This window comes from Callorhinus ursinus, unplaced genomic scaffold (genome assembly GCF_003265705.2).
Source record: "Callorhinus ursinus isolate GAN/ISIS: 27379988/994484 unplaced genomic scaffold, GSC_fseal_2.0 scaffold44, whole genome shotgun sequence".
Classification (NCBI taxonomy): Eukaryota; Metazoa; Chordata; class Mammalia; order Carnivora; family Otariidae; genus Callorhinus; species Callorhinus ursinus.
The window spans coordinates 11,979,009-11,992,400 of record NW_027397106.1 but is presented as its reverse complement, the minus strand read 5'-3'; the positions used below and the strand labels follow the sequence as shown (position 1 = coordinate 11,992,400).

Sequence of the window (13,392 nt, the reverse complement as noted above, 5' to 3'; positions counted from 1 at the left end):
ACGTGCGTGGTAGGTACAGCAAAACTTTCATTCATTTTTCTATGTGTTTGCTCATGTAATTGATGGGCTTGTCTGTTGTTCTCTTCTACGTGTGAAACAGTAATACTATGAATGGATACAAAAGAAAATGAAAGTTGCTGTCTTGCTCTTAAACAACTGAAAAGTAAGTGTTGGGATTTTTATCGCTATGTGGTAGGCTGACTAATTGCCCCCAAAAATATCTAGGTCCTCATCCCTGGGACCTGTGAATGTTACCTTATATGGCAAAAAAAGGTCTCTGTAGATGCGATTAAGAATCTTGATATGGGAAGACTCCTAGTGGCCCCTGAATGCAATCGTATGTGTCTCTGTACGATGGAGGCAGAGGAAGACTTGACTAGAGACAGAGGAGGAGAACGCAGTGTGACCGGAGGCAGAGATTGGAGCGATGTGGCTACCAGGCAAGGAGTGCCCGCCCCCACCGGAAACTGGGAAAGGCAAGGAGAGATTCTCCCCTGGATCCTCCAGAGGGAGCACAACCCTATCAGCGCCTTATTTCTGGTCCAATGAAACTAATTTGGACTTCCAACCTCCAGAACTGGAAAAGAGTAAGTGTGTGGTATTTTAAGCCTTCAACTTTGCAGTTAATTTGTGACGGCAATACTAGGAAATTAACACACTCCACATTCAAAAAAAAAAGAAAGAAAGAAAGAAAGAAAGAAAGAAAGAAAGAAAGAAAGAGAGAGAGAGAGAGAGAGGGAGGGAGGGAGGGAGGGAGGGAGGGAGGGAGGAAGGAAGGAAGGAAGGAAGGAAGGAAGGAAGGAAGGAAGGAAGGAAGGAAGGAAGGAAGGAAGAAAGAAAGGAAAAAGGAAGCACCCAGTAGCTTCAAAAACCATTCCAAACTATAAAGTATCCCTTGGCAAAGAGGTTCCTCTCCAGGGCCTCAAGCCACAGAACCCATAGATTCTCCATGCACCCACTTAAAGATCCAAATGACCACTGACCTCCTGGAAAAACAGCCAGGGCAGCCTGCCCATCAGCAGTGATGAAACGATAAAGGGGAATTGAATATAGAAACACTGAGATTATACAGAATACATTTCTAAAGACGTTTTATGAGTCAAGAAAGATAAAATGCCACTGACAAGTTATGAAATAATGAAACTTCACAAAAGGATAAAGAAATGAGAGGAGTAAGAAAGAAATGTCCTATGAATGCATAAAAGAGGAAAAGACAACATCTGAGTATAATTATGCTCAGAACAGGTACTGATCAATAATTCTAAAGAAATTTCCAATTTCCTTATGAAATCCTCCCTAAGGTGAATCAGATTTTCCCTCTTATCTCCTCCACAAGGCACTGAAACATGTAAGTCAATGATTGAGAGGGAGCTCAATTAAAATGCACAGCGAAAAGTCAGAAAGCTATGCGTCTCGCCACTGGAGTTTTCAGTAGGAGTAAAGATGCCTGGATTTGAAACAAATCATTTTACAGAAAAGAAGGGTTATTTCCTGCAATAAATCCCCATCAGGACAAATTCTCACTGGTGCCAGCATGGTGATGGATGATGCTCTCTAGGCTGGCTGTGTGGATTGGATTTGGATAGGCCATCAAAAGTGCAGATGCTTATCTAAAACTTATCTGAACAAGCCAAATCTCACAGGCCTGCAAAATTATGCTGGCATTCTTTCAAGATTAGTCTCTCTCTTGAGATTGTTGGCACCGTAGCTTGGGGACTTGGCTGCACATCCAACGAGGATGGCTTATTTTCTTTACACTTTTTGGCATACCTGGTGCAGGAAAAATAAAGCACATTTGCCCACGGACATTCATAGCAAAGCAAAGTAAAAACTGCATTGCTAACATTTTAAAACTACCAGCATATGCTTATTGGGAGCCTATTGTGTGCCTTATGGTTCCTGCATGAAAGAGTTTCTAATCAAGGTGGGGCAAAAAAGTCATTATCAAATATTAAAAGAAACTCCTCAGTTACAAATGGGGGGGGTAAGGAATGATCAATACGGGTTATTTGAGAAGTATTCTTCGCAACATACAATTTAAATTGTACTATAATCTAGGGTAAGATTCAGTTGTCAAAGAAAAGAAGGTTCACTGATACAAAAAAAAGAATCACTATTATTTGATGAAAGGCTACTCTGTGACAAGCCCTGTTTGGAAGCACACGTTTTTTTCTGTTATTTCAACATTGCCATGCAGGTGAGAATCTTTCTCCTCACCTTACCCACAAAAAGACCCACGACCTGGAAAAGCTACACTTCCCAAACCCACTAAGCCAATAAGCAGCAGAATCAGGATTTAAATCTAAGACTCAAAAAAAATCTTTTAATCAATATTCTCCAGGATGCAGAATCATACTAGGAGGCAAACAAACTGTGAGTGCAGTGTAGACTAGAAGGAAATGGGGCTAAAGGGGACTTGTTTTTGTGGCTGTTTCTGAAATAACAATCATAATCTCCATTTGAGAAGTAGGATCTTTGGAGAAAAATGATTTTTTCTTAAATATATGTCTTTTCTCACTAAATAGATAAAACTTTTTCTTCCCGAAGATACTCCAGCTTTACCACTCTGCTTTTTTATTTTTAAGGTTTTATTTATTTATTTGACAGAGAGGAGACAGCGAGAGTGGGAACACAAGCAGGGGGAGTGGTAGCCAGAGGGAGAAGCAGGCTTCCCGCTGAGCAGGGAGCCCGATGCAGGGCTTGATCCCAGGACTCTGGGATCACGACCTGAGCCAAAGGCAGACGCTTAATGACTGAGCCACTCAGATGCCCCTTACCACTCTGCTTTTGTGTGTGTTTGTTTTAGGCTTTGTTGCATCAGAATGCTTTAAGGACATTCTTTGAGCATCTCCAATGTGCTAAGAGAGGAGAATTAATTTCATAGTATGAAGTTCCTTCACATTTGTATTCATCTTCTGTTGCTATCACATGTCCTCACAAACTTAGTGTCTTAAGAGAACGCAACTTTATTATCTCATGGTATCTGAGGGCCAGAAGTCCAGGTTGAATATGCTAGTTTCTACTCAGGGTATCCCAAAGTCAAAAATCAAAGTATCAACAAGGATTTGTTGCTTTCTGGAGGCTCTGGGGATGAATCCTCTTTCAAGGTCATTCATAATGTGGGCAGAATTCAGCTCCATGTTGCTATAGGGATGGGGTCCCCATTTGCTTGCTGTTTGTTGAGGGAGAAGGGTCTTTCTCAGCTTCTAGAGACTGCCCACATTCCTTAACTCTTGGCCCAGGTCCTCCATCTTCAAAGGGCAAGGTCAAACCCATCTCACACATATAACCTCAGGAGCACCCCCTTTTCTGCATCATTACTCTGCTACTTCTTCTCCCACCATATCTCTCTAGCTCTTCTGTTTTCTTTCCTTCTCTGTCCCCCGCTTTGACAAACAAAATGTAGTACATGCTTAATGTATACATGTGTACCCATGAAACCATCATCACAGTCTATGCCTTAAACCCAACCATCATGTCCAAAAGCTTCCTCCTGCCTTTTTATCTTCCTATTGTGCTCTTAAAGGCTCCTATGATTATTCCAGGCCCACCCAGATAATCCAAGATAATCTCCTTATTTTAAGATCAGCTGATTAGTAACCTTAATTCCATCTGAAAAATTCCTTCCCAACAGTACCTAGGTTAGTGTTTGACTGAATAATCAGGGGGGTAAGAACCTTGTGAGGAAATCTTTAGAATTCAACCAGGGCATTTAGCAGCTATTTTTTTTCACAGCAAAAATTTTGTTTTCCTGATAACATAAAATTAATTATACTCAGCAACCTTATGTGATTTACGTGCATTCTTCTTACAATACACTCTACCATTATCCTACCTTCAGGAAGACTCAAACCCCTTTTATGAATAAAAGGCACAAATTTTAAGAAGATGGGAAATCCTCAAAAGAAGTCAATTCTACCCAATAAAAAAATTTTTAAAGCAGATCATTCTCTAGAGAAAATATGATTTCAAAAACCATATCCTACCTTCGTTTGCAAGATATTCCCTTTTGGAAGTCTTAATTATCAAAATAACTCAATTCCTCACTCTGTTCTTACTGAAGCCCATTTTCATGCTTCTACTGGGGAAAAGTGCTTGTTGTATTGAAAATCCCTCCTTCTAAATCTACGAGTTTATTTCCCAACAGGTGGCCAGAGGATATTTCTGTGCTTAAAGTGTTTAATATTTGAATAATCCTCCTTCGATCCTTCCTTCTAAAGGTACCCCAGATAATGGTGGGGGGGGGACGAATTTATCTGGCAAAATTTTTCCCGTTTCAATTATTTATTGGAGTACAGATGGCCCCTACTAATAGAGTGTATAGACTTTTCACATGTTCGTTGTTCTTTGAGTAGAATACACCTCTCTTCCCCACCTCACCCCCCAATATGCAAGTATTCCTGAAATAATCTCAGTTCATTGCCCTAAAAGGACTTCCCTTCAGCCACTAATCAGTTTAGCATATAATTAAAAGAGCTTTAGAAATCATCAGTCATCTTGCTTAGAGTAAGTAATAATTTATGCCAAGGGAGTTGAAAAGAATGCTGATTTCATTTATTTTATCTCCTTGGAGGAAAGGTAGACTGATAAAACCATGTATGAGACAATAAATTGTTAGACTTACTCAGAAGACTAAAACAGCAGACCTATTGATGATTTCTGAATTCTTTAACCTCTCTCTGTCCTCCTTTTGGGGAAGAAGGGTTTTACATAAATATAACAGCCCCTCCTAATTCTCCACCATTTGTGGTGATGGTCTAGTTTTTTTAAATTTTTCTAAAACAACATCTTCTTCTAAACCAGCATCATCTACATTCTCTTTTTTTAACATTAATGAACAAGTAATATATGTATAGCAGATATTTGAAATTTGGATACATTTGGATTGGGTAAGTGCTGGTTTGCCCATATATTTTCCTTCTAAGAAATAATGCTGCAGCCCCACTTAGGAGAAACAAGCTCTCTCTGTAGTTAATCATTTGTGCAAGTGCAAGGTGTAGGCCCAGAGATAGGACACAGAGGCTTCTGGAACCTGGCAACACCCAGGGAACGCCCGGACTGAGGGTTATTAATTTGCATGGAGTATACAGGGTGAGTAGGAGAAGCCTACCTAATTAAACCATCTCAATAAAGTGGACTCAAAATCAGCCTACTTTAGCATTAAAATGAACTTTCCCTATCTTGATAAGGAGTATGTTCAGAGATCACTTTTGCAATGTTAGAAATACACGGGTATCAATGGTGTGGTAGTATCTGCCTTTTTGAAAAGAGCTAAATGAAAATATTTAAATTAAGATTAAATTGCATTCTTTCATTCACTGAACAAATATAAACTGAGTGTTAATGAGCAAGGAACTGTGCTGTGGGGTTTTCAAAGATGTGGAAACACCGAATGATTGAAAAGCCAGGCTTCCCCACTGTGGGTTCTTGGATACTCAGATTTCCTCACATCTCTCTTCATTCATCTCTAAAATGAAAGTGTTTGCATCATAACAGGATGCACAGGCTTTGGAAGCCTCGGGTATGATGGAAAACCCAACTCAAAGAGGCTAACACAGGAAAGGAAGCTCACTATTGAGAAGCCCAGGCACCAGGTTCAGTTTTATGCAAGAACTTAAACAATGTCACCAAGATTTGCCATCACTTGGCTTTGCCTTGTGCTGTGTTAGCTTCGTTCTCAAGCCCCGTATGGTGACCCTGGTCTGGCTCACGTCATCCTCACTGCTTGCAGTGTCTGCAGAGAGAGCACCGGCCTCTTTGCTAATTTCGGGGTATGTCTCTTTGCATCTCATTGTTCCGATAGGATCATGTGCTTTTCACTGACCAATCCCCATATGGAGAATGCGATGCACCTGTGGGAAGTTAAGGATGACAACCCCCTCTCCCCAACAAGAGAGTGGGCCAGAGTTAGTTCCAGAGAGAAGAACCAGACTTCTGTTGTGGCAATGAGTGAACAAATGCCGGCTTGCCAAAATGAAGGGTTCAGACCAGACAATCCCAATTATTCCCCCAGTGCTGCTCTTTGTTATGGGCTGAATCGCGTCCTACTCTCTTCCCCGCTAAACTGAAGCCCTAACCACCTCAGAACATGACTGTATTTGCAGGTGGGTCTTTAAAGAGGTAATTAAGACTTAATGAAGCCATATGAGTGGGCCCTCATCCAACCAGGTGTCTTTATGAGAAGAGGAGATTAGGACACAGAGTGACACCATGGATGTGTTCAGAAAGGAAAGACCGTGTGAGGACATAGCGAGAAGGTTGTCATCTGCAAGCCAAGGAGAGAGGCCTCAGAAAAATACGTGTACCAACACACGGATCTTGGACTTCTAGCCTTTAAATTTTGAGAAAACAAATTTCTGGTGTTTAAGCCACCCAGTCTTTGGTACTTTCTAATGGCAGCCCTAAAACACCAATACAGTCTTCTGAATAAGACATGAGCTTTTCCAGACAGATCTTCTGTTCTATTTTAGGTCTGTTTTTGAAGAAAGTAAGTGGATAGCCCCAACCTTCCCCACCATACACACACACACACACACACACACACACACACACACACACACATACACACACACAAAATATCCAGATACAAGGTAGTTTGTTTTTCATGTTTTGACAAATGCCATGTGAGTGATACAACAGGCCAAGAGAAGGCACAGTCCCTATTTCCAGGTGCTTATACTTACAGCTTGACCTTAAGGAGAAGATTTGGCTAGGTATAGAAGTAGTCCTAAACCCCACTGCAAATTCTTTTCATAAATTCTTTTTTTTTACATTAAAATTTGCTTTAATTTGTATAAATAAAAGGAAATGCTCTACTTAAATAATGATTCATCTGGGTCCTCTTGTATGATACAAAGTTCTTCCATGGGAGTCTGATGATTTTGAGGCCAGCAACTCTTCTCACATGTGTAAATTAGAATTGTTCCAAATTCTACAGAAAGACCTAAATTAGTGCTTCTGAGCATGCTGACCAGTGCTAGCATAAGCTGAAATTCAAATGTCCTTTGGACTCCACAGTGGCCACAGGCTGGGAGCTCAGTGACTTCTGATGTAGGGCAGGTCAATCAATAAAAGTGGTTCTCCACTCCAGGAATACCTCAAGGCACACTTTCAAGCACTCGAATTTTGGCAGCCTTCATGATATATGTGAATTGCATTCATAGTCATCATATTACTTCCTTGGGTTCTCCTTTAGCCCAAGTCACCACAGTGGACGTCTGACCACCCTGCACCTTGAATCTTCTCTTTGGAGAACTGTCTACCTTGTAGATCCCACTAGAGAAGCTGATAATGCTGGGTCTTTGCCTTCTCCTCCTTTCTTGAGGTTGGATGTGGGAAGAGACCCAAGTTCTGCTATGCAGATACACCTGCATGGACTACATCTATAGCTAGTGATGCAAACAAGACAGAACTGGAGAAACCCCTTTGGAAGTGGTGGCAGTTACAGGCAGTACAAGGGCCTTCCTGGGGTAGACAATGGCAGCAGTGCCAACTATACTGGGGAGAGCCAAATGTTAGCTGGGTCCATGGTATAAGCCACAGTACCTGGGCTCTGTCCTAACGGGATCAGCTCTGCCATGTGATTCCAGAGAACATTCCTGGCTACTGCCCAGTCTCTCACCTTAATGCCCAGCCTTCCATGTGATGGTGTGAGCCATTGCAAATTCTTATCATAAATTCTTTTTCTGCTCAAAATCAATCAGAGTCCTTCTGTGATTGAACTAAAAACCCTGACTGACAATATTGCTATTTGAGTAGCGCTCCTTACTGCCCCTATTGTCCAAAGTTTTCAACTATTCTGAGAACCAGTCAACTTTCCATTATTTCTATGTATTTTCCTTCTTACCCAAAAGGTGCCTCACCCTAAACAGGACCGTATTAGTTACTTGGCTTGATGTTACACTGCCATGAAACCATATATCTTACATCTTACATATATCTTCACTTAAAGCAAAACAAATATATATATCTTCATTTAAGGCAAAAATGTATTTTAAATATATAGTTTAAAGATTTAAATGCATTGTAAACATTGCTCTAGGTTGCATATCTCTGAACTGTGTGAGGTGCAAAAATCTAAAGAAGCACTGAGTTAGAATATGGAGAATGAATCTACTCAATTTCCAGTGCGAGAAGATGTAGCCTGGGGCAATGGTTTCCAATAAGCTAATCATTAGAATCTTCTGAGAGCTTTTATTTTTAAATATAGATTTCCAAAGCCTCAAAGAAAACCTCAAAGAAACTTATTTGGCACATCTAGAGTATAGCCGGGTACCTGAGTTTTTATGATGCTTAGCAGAGTCAAAAGAGACTGTCCAAATTGTCTAAATATGAAAGGAGGTTCAAGATACAAAGGCAAACAATTTAAGGACTAAAGTATAATATAACTAACAAAACTCGAGAGAGGTGTGATAGAGTAGGGAACCATTATGTGAGAGCTAAATACCTCAACTTTCACGATGAGGCATCAGTAGGTAATGACTAAAGATGAGAAATCAAGAAACAAACTTATAAGCATTATCATCCAGAATTATGGCAGCAACCATTATGGAAAAACTAAAACTGAAGCTTTTCAAGGTTCTGGCTTAATTAGTTCCCTCTATCCACAGTCACTTCATGCCCATTATGCTCTTTTATTTTTCTGTAACTATTCATACTTTCTACTTTCTATCTGATTATATATGTTTATTTCCAAAGTTATAGTAAGTCCCATTAGGCAGAAATCTTGTCTGGTGTGTTCATTGTGTCCCCACAATTGGAACAGTGCCTGGTAAATAGTAGGTGCTTAATAAATATTTGAGGAAGGAAGGGAGGGAGGGAGGGAGAAAGGAAAGAAGGAAGGAGGGAAGGAAGGGAGGAGGGAAGGGAGGGAGGAATGTTGGTTTAAGTAAAGGTAAACACCCCTGGGGAATGGCATAGGGATGTCAGAATTTTACATTTTACTTAATGCTATTCTTAATCACTTGAACATTTTTTTTACCATGAAAATGTATTATTTTCTAATAAAAAATTTAAATGCTCCCCTAGTAGTTCAGTTCTGATGTGTCACCAAGTTTGAACAATGGGCTAGGGTATGAAAGAAAATACCTATAAAGATAGAGGACAATTTAGAATCAGCTACAGATAAATGGGGAAGGTTACTGACTTTATTTGTAGGCTTTTTTGTTTTAATATTTTCCATTTTTCATTTTATTAATGTTTTCGTACTCATCTCTCCTATCGTGTAATGTGAAAAGTAGTGCCCAATCTTTGCCTAGCACTTTAAAATTATCCATTCCTTTATTCAAAAAAAATTTTCCAGATTGCTTACTTTAGTTGGATACCCACCTCAGTCCCCTTCTAAAATGCAAACACTCTACCAAAGAGTAACACACTACATTATGTGATCAGTATCTTAGCATGAATTTCTTACACTGTTTAATCACTTCCTCACTCTGTTTATATCCCAAAACACAGAAAAAGGAGATAAATCTCTCTACAGAATTCCAGCCATGAATGTTTTGTGTGATAAGTGATGAACTTGATCTTCTTTCTCATCATTTGCAATTATACACAGTCTGGAAGTAAAAAAAAAAAAAAAAAAAAAAAAGGAACTTACCACTCCACCCTCCTTTCTCTTTCCAGAAACCGATTTTAATATCATGGTAGTAAAGCTCTTTACAAAGTTTGCTTCAGATCCATGTAGTCTCAATTTAGAGCTAGTGTCAAGGATTCAAGTGAGCTGACGAGTCAGTATTTTAAAGGGAAGAGAAAGTAAGTGAGTGTCACGCTTTCTTCTGCTGCAGCCCTCTCATATCTACTTTGCTCTGAGAGAGATGAAGATTAACCTATACTGAAAATCCTACCATGTCTGTTGGTTTGCAAACTGGGCCCTGCACACACAGGGCAGGGAGAGACCAAAGAAAGAGGCAGACCACTCCAGATTTGTACGTGGCATGTTTAATAAGTGAGGGCAGGCTTGTCTTGGGCAACCACACGAAGACTAGATCTCCACACCTGCCTGCCAGGATCTTGAAAGTTTATACAGAGGCCTTAACTGGGTTCAGTCACAAACACTGTCCGGATGGCCTCAACAACACACCACTATCTCAAGGCTATGCCCTTGGAGCAGCTTCTGGGAGTGAGGAAGGCAAGCAGAATGCACACTCCATGGATAGGGAGGGGGTGAGGAGCCTCTAATTACCCAGGTCCAGCTCATGGGCCAACTGGCAGTCACATCCTCCTAATGAACTCCCCCAACACCTGCAGAGACTACTGTGGTGCATTCTCAAAATCACTTCCCTTCTAAATGAAATAGCAGGAACCTCTTCTGCCCACAATACTGATTCAGGGCTAAGGACTCAGAGTGATCCAAGGCTCCAAAAGTACAAGGGTCAGGTCTCAGAACTTACCATGCAGGTTTCTGGAAGTAACAATTTCACATCACTTCTGTCTGTTTCATCTATTTTCAGTTGAGCCAGTTTATTGTTCTTATATACATGCTACTTTTTCTCACTTTCCAGTGACAACTGAAAAGACCTAATCTTGTAATACACTACAAGGATGATTCTTTCATTAAACATACCAGAATTCTCTATCCAAATAAGGTTTACTCAGTTAAATCTTTTATCTTGGAAAGCCAAACATTCATTCTATTGATGTGCCATATCTCAAAACATTTTCAGAAGTTCTTCCTGGAAATTGTCTTCAGGGTCTGGAATATATTTTCTTAAAAGTTCACAATGGCAGCAAATAGGTCTTTAGGAATATAATTGATTTAGAGTAGCAATTCTCAAAACTTTTGGTTTCAGGATCCTTATGCAGGTAAAAATTATTGAGGACCTTAAAGAGTTTGTTTATGTGAATTGTTTATTAATATTTACCGTATTAGAAATTAAAATTAAAAGTCTTAAATTTTTCATTCATTAGCTTATTTTGAAATAACATAAATCCATTAAATATTAAAATAAATAAGTTATTTTATGAAAACAATTACTATGTTCTCTCAAACAAAAAAATTTTTGTGACAGAAGGAGCATTATTTTACATTTTTAAAATCATTTTAATATCTGGCTCAATAAAACACAGCTGGATTTTTATATCTCTTTTTGCTTTCAATCTATTGCTATGTTATTTTAATTTAAGTATTTGAAGAAAATCCAGACTCACACATATGTAGTTGGAAGGGAAGGATTTTTTAAAGAATTTTTTTCAGGGCACCTGGGTGGCTCAGTTGGTTGGGCGACTGCCTTCAGCTCAGGTCATGATCCTGGAGTCCCGGGATCGAGTCCCACGTCGGGCTCCCTGCTCAGCAGGGAGTCTGCTTCTCCCTCTGACCCTCTTCCCTCTCGTGCTCTCTATCTCTCATTCTCTCTCTCTCAAATAAATAAATAAAATTTAAAAAAAAAGAATATTTAAAAAAAAGAATTTTTTTCAGATAATTGTGATATTCTTCTTTGATACTATGCCAAAACTCAACAGGTAGTAGTTTCTCGAAGGTTAGCTGCAAAGTGAAATCTGAAACCATATCAAGAAACATTTCATATTCTGCCACATTAAAATCCACTGGTCTTTTTTCCACTTTGAAAGAATTCTTTTTTTTTTTTTAAGGAAAATGAATATTTTTTATAAGGGGAAAGTGCAAACACAATCCCCCGCTACCACAAATTATGCGGTTGAGTTTCCCACATTTGGGAAAATCGCAGGGGTCAGCACATCCAAAGTGCAACGGATAAGCCTTGCCTTGGGAAAACCACCTTCGTAATCATGGTATCTCCCCTGCCAGATAAGTCTCAAAGAATTCTTTATCCATGCATAATTTTGCAACATCATGCATTGGTTATTCAGAGAATATTGATTCACTTAGTTCTGCAGATCTTCCAAATATCAGTACATTTCATTATAAATAGTATCATGTGCCCTGAAACCTCGGGAAAATTCCACTGTACTCTTGTGAGAGAACAAGAATAAAAAAAGGCAAATAACATCTTAGTGTTATTATAAAAAATAGCTTTGACTTCATGGACTCCCTGAAAGAGTCTTGGGACTCCCAGGGTCCCCAGATCACATTGTGAGAGCCAGTAACTTAGAAGATGACTTACAAGTCTTTCAGAGTCAAGTCTTACAAGGCAAGTTTCCAAATTATGCAACATGAACCATGAGATTTAGGAACTTGATACTTTCAACAACTTAAGCATCTTTTGTGGAAAAATGTATTTCAATAAATTTTTGTTGTCGTTGTCCTGTGTTTTGATTAATGTCAAGTTTCATTACCTTACATCACATCAGAAAATTCATGATGTTGGCCCACTTTAGGTGCTAGAATTGCCCCCAATTCACACAGCCAGTTAGAAACTGAGCTGGATCCAAGTCCACAAAACTTAGCACTGTCACAACAAAAATATTTTCATTTCTAAAACCTTAGATGATGACCCATTTCCTTCAAGCAGTATTCAAAAGGACCATGTTTAGTTTAAGGAATAATTCGGCTATCCCATGGGATTTACTAAAAAAGGATTTTCTATAGCTCTAATGCAAATGTTCCTGTTTTCTCTTTTGAAACTGTGATTTCTGATTATAGAATTTAATAGCTATGAAGAACTAAGAGGCTATCCAGTCCAGTAATCTAATTTTATGAATGAAGATGAAAATCAGAAAATCAAAAGTGGATAGCTACTTGGAGGCTAAGCTAAACCAAAATCCTGCCCAGCCTTCCCTGCATAGACTGAGAAGGTTTTCAAAGGAAAGTATCTCATCTTATCTCAGCTTTGTATTTCCCATTTATTACCCGATCCAAATTGGAGATGTGCGAAAATGTGTCCACTAATTCAGAAATATTTTAGACTTTTTTTCTTTCAAAACCAAGTACATCAATTTTTAAGTTATATTCTTGTAACCCACCCAGAAGTCACAAGTGACATTTGATTAGCAAGGGATAGAGAAATATGAAATAACTTAGTGAAATGTCCATACATTACAAAGCTAACCACAATCAGAAAATTATTATCTATTTTATCTGTCTTGGTGACATTCTTCCAAATGTAATAAACTAAGCTTCAGGGTCTTAAAATAGGCAATAAAAATGATACAAAAATGACTAAGGATAGGTGGAGTGTCATTAATTAAGCAATAATCCCTATGAAATCAGTCATTACCAGCAGTTTTTTGCTATGGGCCATTAACACTCTAACTAGCAAGTCATTAATAGTGGTAATAACCAATTCTGAGGGGATTATTGCTTGAATAAACTATATATAATGATTTTTAAGCTTTGTAAAAATTTTCACACTTTTATGTTAATCTTTGAATGATAAGTAAGTATGGGCAGAATTAGCTGAGAATATTACTGCCTCACTTTTTATAACATAAGTATTTATCTCTCTCTGTCTATTCCAATATATTTTTCTATCATGT

At 38.9% G+C, this 13,392-nt stretch overlaps 1 non-coding gene across 1 annotated transcript; it reads right to left on the bottom strand.

Moving 5' to 3' along the window:
* Window positions 1-11,608: 11,608 nt before the first annotated feature.
* On the bottom strand, window positions 11,609-11,772 carry LOC112832734 (U1 spliceosomal RNA). The gene has a single exon (XR_003210436.1). It is a non-coding gene; the product is annotated as a U1 spliceosomal RNA (small nuclear RNA).
* Between the last annotated feature and the right edge of the window lie 1,620 nt (window positions 11,773-13,392).